The sequence below is a fragment of the Hippoglossus hippoglossus genome, chromosome 7 (assembly GCF_009819705.1).
Source record: "Hippoglossus hippoglossus isolate fHipHip1 chromosome 7, fHipHip1.pri, whole genome shotgun sequence".
Lineage (NCBI taxonomy): Eukaryota > Metazoa > Chordata > Actinopteri > Pleuronectiformes > Pleuronectidae > Hippoglossus > Hippoglossus hippoglossus.
The window spans coordinates 16307001-16312210 of NC_047157.1; the positions used below are offsets into that span (position 1 = coordinate 16307001).

General features: G+C 44.1%; 1 protein-coding gene across 1 annotated transcript in view; it reads right to left on the minus strand.

The window, feature by feature from the left end:
• LOC117764945 (chemokine-like protein TAFA-3) overlaps positions 1-4872 on the minus strand; it is a 78036-nt gene extending 73164 nt beyond the window's left edge. Inside the window, exon 1 of the mRNA XM_034591118.1 lies at positions 4330-4872. The gene's annotated coding sequence lies outside the window, so the exon portion shown is untranslated. The remainder of the gene's footprint in view (positions 1-4329) is intronic.
• Between the last annotated feature and the right edge of the window lie 338 nt (positions 4873-5210).

The following is a 5210-nucleotide window of genomic DNA, read 5'->3' on the forward strand; positions in this document are numbered from 1 at the left end:
CATTTATTCAACTTTTTCATTCCTCAGATCAACTTGTCAATTCAAAAAATCTCTTAAATTACCATGTTAGGCCCTTTATCATTATATTATGTAGAGCACTTTAGAGGCTGTAACCAGAACTTTTTTGTGTTTTTAGTTTGATAAATGAGGTGATAGATTACTCAGTTATCAAAATAGTTGATAATACTGGATAAGTGTGATGTTTTAAAATGTCTTATTTTGCCTGACTAACAGTGAGAACAAATTAGAATAACGAACTTTAGATTATCACAATATGGTAGTAACTGGCAGGAGTATTAATAATTAATTTAGGACTGTTAACACAATTACTTGTTTTGATTATTTGGTTAATTGTATCATCTACAGTATAACTTTAAAACATGCTTATTTTCTTTGACAACTTGTCCAAAACTCCCAAACATACATGTGATATTTCAATATAGTTATAAATGTGCCATATATATATATAATATATATTTGCTTGTAAACTGGTTATCAAAATGTTTGGCATAAATCATTTAAAAACCAAATTGATTAATTATTCTCATTGTTTCTGCACCATACTGCAGAGACAACGAGAACACCTGACAGGCTGACTTCAGGTTTTCCTCCCATGCAACTTTCTCCTCTCTCTTCACCCCGACTTTGCTCTGTAGTCAAGGGAAACAGTGTGTGGGGCACAGAGGTGCTGGGTAAACAGCAGCTCTGCAAAGTGCTTTTTCCTGGGCTGTGTATACCTGGGTAATAGAGGCAGTAATGGAGTTTGTTCAGGCTAAGGTAATCCTGGAGCTGTGAGCGCAGTATCTGCCGCTGCTCTGTTCCACAGCAGGTACCCATGTTTTTGAAGCTGTCACCGTTACTGTCCCACAGAAACCATTTGGGAGCAAAGTCGTGTGTGTGTGTGTGTGTGTGTGTGTGTGTGTGTGTGTGTGTGTGTGTGTGTGTGTGTGTGTGTGTGTGTGTGTGTGTGTGTGTGTGAAAATATGTGTGCAATATGTCCACGCATTCTGAGCAAAAATTGCATATAAATAAAACGAGGTTCTGCTGAAAGATGTGTGTCTGTGGGGGAGGGAAGGTGTGTTTGTGTGTGTGTGTGTGTGTGTGTGTGTGTGTGTGTGTGTGTGTGTGTGTGTGTGTGTGTGTGTGTGTGTGTGTGGAGAGAGAGAATCTAAAAAATATATGTGTTTGGATGTTATAGCTCACCTTTGGGAGGTGGGATAAGAACGGGGCTGGCGGCTAGGAATGAATTTACGGGGCCCGATCTCCCAGAAACAATTTCTTTATGTGGGTTACACACATTTAGAGTGGCTACTCGTCCCCCCCCTGGGCCTCAGCACACCACACACAGCTACTGGAGATGGCCAATGAAATACAGAACCCTTTTTATAGGACACATGCTTTTTATTTATTTTTATTTATCCCCTGTAGCGTTGTTTCTGTTTCTCCCCTTTCTCTTCCAATGTCTAGGTGTTTGTCTCTCTCGTTCTCATTCTTTTTTTCATTTGCTCTTGTTCTCTTCTCATCACGCAAAGCTACAGGAGGTGGCAAATGAAAAAGAGATCGCCTTTTGCAGGACACATACTGTACTTTTTATTTCTGCTGGTTGCCCTCTTTGTCTCTCTCTCTCTCTTTCTCTTTCTCTCTCTCTCTGTTCGCCTCTCTGGACAGGAGCTTTGACATTACTCCCATGGCCCGGGGGGCTTATTGGTAGAAGCGATAAAGGAAGTGAGTGAGAGAAATGCAGGGAAGGGGTGAGTGTGTGTTAAAGGTGCACAGGGACACATACAGAAGTTGTGAGGTATGGAAACATAAAAGCTGACTGTATTTTTGAGTATGACTCTGCTTTTCATGTTCTTGAGACAATTGATGAAGTCACCTTGAGCTCTAGGTTACTGTAGGCAGCGCTTTCTGAAAAACACCTAAAGTAACGATGAGTTTGATAACTTGGTAAATTGAGTATCCACCTGGTTTGCAGAGAAGTGCTTTATCCCCTACAGTGCTCTTCATGGGGCGTCCCTATGGCATAGTGATCAAGATATTAGCCATGATCTTTGTTGCATCCCTCTTTCCTTCTTTACCTGCCATCCTTACATTAGTCATTACATACTAATGGATGCTCTTCATTTCCTGTCATGCATGTTCCATAACCTCAACCACGTGTTTATAGGGTCCAGAATGGCACAGTCCCGAATGGGTCGTATCAGACCTGCATCGTCATTTATAGGTTAGTGGACTTGTTGATCATACATCATTAGATGGGAAATGACCTATTGGAAGTGGTTATCCACATAGGGATCAGCTTTTAGTTCCTGATGAGAGATGAGTCCCCACGTTGTGACTGTGACAATAAATCTGAATTCCCATAACATTAAGAAATTGTGAACCCACGTGACTTTATACTTTTATGCTTGAGAATACCCTCCCTGATGCAGCCCATAACCAAAATCTTAACCAATAATGTGACCTGAACCCAGGCCTCAAGCTCCAGCAATGTCCTCACAAAGATAGAAGTACAGGTGCACAAACACACTGTTAAATTGCCTCATTTTCAGGGAGCTATAATGTGATTCAGCCAACACTGCAATTCATAGTTAAGAAATAAACATGAGGAGAAGAACTACACTGTTGCTTTATTTATTGGAGTGTGTGTGCAGCCTGTGGCTGGAGGGAGGCTGCAAATGTTTCCTAAATGACACTTCACAAAAGTCGATTTGTAATGATATACTTACACAAATGCGTACAACATTTTAAACATTATACATTTTCATTAATAACTCGAAACACAGGTTTCTCCTGCTCACATTAACGTCCATCCTCTGATTTTCTGTCTCTCCTTTCGTTCTCTTCATCTCTTTGTCACACATCTGTGTACCTGTGATTAGTGGTCTGAGCAGACGACCAAAAGCATTTATCGAATAAACCGGTGATGTAACATTTCATGCTGGTATTCATCAGCCTGTGGCCACATTAAAAATACATTTGAAAACCATTCTGGGAGCAAGTAATCAGTGACCACACATTTGTTTCTTTGAATGTATTCCTCTCCTCCCCCCATAAACACCATCGGAATCCAATCTTCCTTATATCCCACTCTACTCGCCACATCCCTGCATCTTCCTCTCCTGTCAATCATGTCTCACTGTCAGTCCTCTGTCAGCTTATTTTGTAACTTCCTCACGCCACTCCTCTGCCTCACCTCCTCTACGTTCTGCAAAGAGGTTTGCGAAAGTAGAGGGAGAGTGAGAAATAAGAGGCAGCTGGAGCAGGAGCATGTCAGAAATATATTCACAGCAGGGATGATCATCTTTGTGTTGGATTAAAATTGTGTTTCCAAACAGATCCTGGTTATGTAAAGACCAGAAGCAGTCATATGTTTTCAATCCTGTTACCTATTGCATGTTAAAATATCCAGATCTAAAAGTAGTCACTCTCACCCTCAGAACCAGAGCCTCATAAGAAACTGATGCACTATTTTCATCGCTATCACCAGAACATCAGGTGATCCATGGCGCTGCGCAGAGGACGCACAGCTCTGGTGTCATGGTGCATGTGTTTCCCTGCATCTTATCTTTCTAAATCTGGTAAAACAGTGCACGTTATATTTCCTGCCGCGTGAAGTCAACACGAACCACTGCTGAGTGAGTGCGTCTGTTTTCCAGTGTCATAGTGCGTCACGCGTCAAAGGGGAGAATAAATGTGCCTTATATATACTTTCTCTCTTTAATAAAGGCGAGGGTATAGTTCATTTAGCACCAGTGGAAATATCTCAGCTCAAAGAATCAATCTACAAGAAGTAAGACAGCTGTTTTCCGCTGCTAAACACCAGCTCTGCTTAAAATAGCGCACTGAACCCGGCGCCATATGCCCGAATACGCACACATCCAAGACCTGCGTGTGTGTGTGTGTGTGTGTGTGTGTCTGTGTGTGCGTGTGCGTGTGCGTGTGCGTGCGTGTGTGTGTGTGTCAGAGAGAGAGAGAGAGAGAGAGAGAGAGAGAGAGAGAGAGAGAGAGAGAGGAGAGAAAGGCAACACCTGGAACAACCGCAATCATTTGTCTTCGCTATAAAATCACAACCGTTATGATAAAACTCAGAACCGAGCCGGTTGATGGGAACTAACCATGATCGGTCTTTTCTGCACAACTAGACCATCAGAAAATCGAATCTCTTCTCCTAAAATGAGCGGATGAGCTGTAATCTAATCCGTGCGTAAATTGGTTTCAAAGACATGACCAGTAGACAGACACTTTTTGTTTTATATCAAGGACACTTTGCATTTACTTAATAAGACCACAGAAGGCACCGTGGTTTTCAGATCCATGGATCCATACCTGTTGGTGCGGTGTGGTCTTGTTCTCTTTAGCCCAGCAGGTTGACCTCTCTCCTCATAGCCGCTCCGCTATCCGAGACGGAGGAGAGGCTCGCATCCCCCTCTCCAGCACCATATAACGGCTCCTCTCTGCACACCGGCCGCTCAGGTTCGGCTGGAGCGGAAAAGTTACACCATACCATCCACTTCCGCAGCCTCCGGTCTGGAGAGAAAGGGGAGCCGGTGGCAGATATTTGCTCCTGTGGTTAGAAAAGCGCGCAGTGCCAGAAAAGGTGCAGGGAATGGTCCTGTGAAAGTTCCGCTGCTCTCCTCCTCTTGTGCGCAGCCGGTGAGACAGGAAACTTACTTATTGAGCCATACCAACGCGGAGGAAACATCCAACTTGAAACCCCTCAGTCAGGCTTCTGGTGTGCACCGGTGCCCTCCTCTCCGTCCTCTTTGAGGGGATATGATGATAAAGTGTGGCCGGTGTGGCGGGACAGAGGTGCGGTGCGGTCGGGGACTCAGGGAGACTGTATTTGCGCTCCTGTCTGGCCGTCTGGAAGACACGGAGACGCGCTGCTCCACTGTCAGAAGTGGAGCAGCGCTCCCTAGCGGCTTCATGAGAAAACAACCGCTTGCAGAGAGGTATGTGCAATAAACGTGAATTATACCGTCCACTTATGTGAAGAGGACCATATGGGCTGCGACAAGACCTGTTGGATACATGATATTCATCGTGGTCAGGGACAGATTGGCTGACAAACAGAAAGAGGCATGGTCTAATGCCTCACAGCAAAAATACACACACCCCCACGCACACAGTCACACAGCTCTAACTGCGTCATCAGTGCCTCTCCTGGGGCCTAGATGCTGGACATGCGGAGAGTCTGAAATGTTTGT